This window comes from Silurus aristotelis (genome assembly GCF_946808225.1).
Source record: "Silurus aristotelis genome assembly, chromosome: 2".
Taxonomy (NCBI): domain Eukaryota; kingdom Metazoa; phylum Chordata; class Actinopteri; order Siluriformes; family Siluridae; genus Silurus; species Silurus aristotelis.
Window position 1 is genome coordinate 5,214,340 of NC_139575.1, and position 3,156 is coordinate 5,217,495.

Below are 3,156 nucleotides of genomic sequence, written 5' to 3' on the forward strand. Positions count from 1 at the left end.
GGGATTCTAACTTATTTACAGTCTGAAATTGGTGTGTGTGCAATATTTCTACTCAGTCGACTACAATAAAATATTATTTCAGAAGAGAATCCTTGGTCTTTGCACTGCCTCGGGCTTTCCAAAGGAGAAAAAACCTTATAAGCTAAACCAACGATGTCCAATCAATCAGGCCATGGAGGCACATACTCACCGGTCAGGCAAATTTCCTGTACATCCAGAAAGCAGCATTCTTTTTGCACTTGTGAAATGGTAGTGAAATGGTAGCTCGGGCCAGGGGTTGTTCACTGCAGGGCTGCAGCCTGGATGTCGATTTTGCAAAGCATTTCCGAAATACTGCAGAAGTACCACTGAAAAAAAAAGAAAAATGGCTGCTACAGTTACAGGGTTGGAGACATTTTTTTTCTCCAAATATAATTTACATGGTTTAAAGTGGAAGATCTCCTGCTATAAAGCTTTGACCCCAACCCCATTGAACACCTTTGGGATCAATGTGAACGCTGACTGAACCCCAGGCGTCTTCACCTCACCTACATCACTACCTGAGTTTATTAACATTCTTGTGACTGAATAAGCGCAAGCCTCCACAAGCAACTCCAAAATCTAGGAGAATATCAATCTAGTGGAGTGGAGGTTAATATAAAAGCAGATGGGGAATAAACCTGAAATGGGATGTTGAAAGAGCAAATACAAATCTTTGATATAGAAATCTGTTCTTTTCCTGTTATATCCTTAGTATCTTTGTATTTCATAGTGTCTTATGTTGGTGGACCACTTCAAATGGTCATAATTTTAACCATAAACTAATAATAGATGGATAGATAGATAGATAGATAGATAGATAGATAGATAGATAGATAGATAGATAGATTAGCCTTTATTCGTCACATATACATTACAGCACAGTGAAATTTGCTTGATCATAAGCTGGGGTCAGAGATTATATGGCGCCCCTGGAGCACAGAGGGTTAAAGGCCTTGCTCAAGGGCCCAAGAGTGGCAGGTTTTGGCGATACCGGGGCTTGATTCCCCGACCTTTCGATCAGTAACCCAGCGCCTTAACCGCTGAGCTACCACTCCCCTCACTCCCCCACTACCACTCAGTTCAAAGCATTAAAAATAAAAAGTTTTCGCCATTTAATCATGTACATTTTTTTAAAAATCACTTTTATATTTAATGCTTTTTAATTTCAATATTCATGGCAAAACATTAAAAAAACCTTTTCACGAATTAACATTTACATAATTAACATTTAATATTCATGACTAATATACTAAAGGAAAAAATTTTGTCATTTTTAATAAAAAAAAATTAAAATATAAAGTGGTGGCTCAGTAGTTAAATGTTGTAATGTGATGTCTTGAGTTCAGATCCCAACATCGCCAAGCGGCCACTGCTGGGCCCATGAGAAAGGCCCTTAACACTGACCTGCTCAGCTGTATAAATGAGATAATTGTAAGTCACCCTGTAAAGGTTTTGCAATGCAAAATATAAAATTTCAATATTAAAGAAATGAAAATACATTAAAATAAATGATAAAGATAAAGATGTGAAAAAGGAAGGGGAAGGAAAGAGAAAAAGAGATATCAAGTAGATTCCTTTTGTATTTGTATAGATTGTTAGATTCAAATGGTCTTAGCTTTAGCTATAAACTAATCAAGTAAAAGTTGAACGCATTAAACTAACAAACTGCTGCTGCTGGGCCCTTGAGCAAGGCCCCTAATCCTTAACTGCTCAGTTGGAAGTGAAATTTATTTTCTTTACCTAAGTGGATATATAAATATAAATAAATATATATATATATATATATATATATATATATATATATATATATATATATATATATATATATATATATATATATATATATATATATATAAAAGCCTGTGTGTAATAATTAGTAAAGGAACACTGAAGAGTCAGTTTTTGTCACAGTTTGTCTATTCTGTCAGTGTTTATTATCCTTCCCAGTGTTTCCTCCAAAAATGTATGGATTACAATCTAATTCTCATTTATTATTCCTACAGTGATGGAGAAAAACACTACATAATGCATATCATTTCGAGAAGCCATGTAAAGCTGTGGGCATCTACATTTTTTATCCATTTCATACATTTCATACATTTTTTCATCCATCATTCATAAGAAGGTTATTGCTCATCATAACCTCCAGAGAAACTCCTGTCCCAGTGTGTTTAATGACTAGGAAGAGACCATGACCGCACAAAGGGGTGTGACACGTGTCCGTCCGAGCGATGTAACTACAATTAACGTGTATTGATTATTAAGACGGTCCTTGTTTTGGTATAAACCTGAAACCTGGAGGGTTTAACCAGTATTCCATTCCATGGGGATTTTTCTCTCCCCCCCCGCTTTTAGTAATGTTGGTTTGGTTCATTGTGCGCGCACACTGGCGTCGGGAGCGCGCGGAGTTCGCATGACCGTGTTGTGTTGTGCAGAGACTGAGCTGAGTCCAGGAGCTGCTCATACACAGGTAATGTATATATTTTATATAATTTATTTTATTCTTACAGGTGAGGGCGCACTTTTTCTGGGTCCGGGGTTTACTAAGAAATCTTTAGCAACTTTTTACAGGTTTTACTCAGTTTATAAATATCCATATTTTACATAATGGAAATTTAAAAACTGTCCAATCTACATAAATGCAAATGCAAATGCAAAAAAAATAAAATAAATCATATCATATATATATATATATATATATATATATATATATATATATATATATATATATATATATATATATATATATTATGCATTTAGGTTTGCTCATGTGAAATGCAAAAGGCAATGCAAAAAGATGTCTGGGTTTAGTGTTCACTTCTTTTACACACGCACACTTCTGAGAGTCCAACATGCAGCATATCCTATGTATCATGAGTATTACTGCTTTAGTACATGCACTCCGTCCACTATATTAGGAACACCTGTATATCTGTGCATTCGGGCCATTATCCAATCAAAAAAAAAAAAAAAAAAAAGAATCAGGTGTCAGGAGTTGATGATGACAGATGCAGGAAAAAAGCTTCAGTTAATGTTAATGGAGAATAAGTTCTCAAGCTGGCAGAAAAAAAAAAAAAAATGGTGACTGAGATAATCACTCTTTACAATAGTGGTGAGCAGAAAAGCATTCCATAA

At 35.1% G+C, this 3,156-nt stretch overlaps 1 protein-coding gene across 1 annotated transcript in view; it reads left to right on the forward strand.

Moving 5' to 3' along the window:
* The first annotated feature begins 2,407 nt into the window (after window positions 1-2,407).
* Window positions 2,408-3,156, forward strand: part of sema5bb (sema domain, seven thrombospondin repeats (type 1 and type 1-like), transmembrane domain (TM) and short cytoplasmic domain, (semaphorin) 5Bb) — a 76,878-nt gene continuing 76,129 nt past the window's right edge. Inside the window, exon 1 of the mRNA XM_083562648.1 lies at window positions 2,408-2,491. The gene's annotated coding sequence lies outside the window, so the exon portion shown is untranslated. The remainder of the gene's footprint in view (window positions 2,492-3,156) is intronic.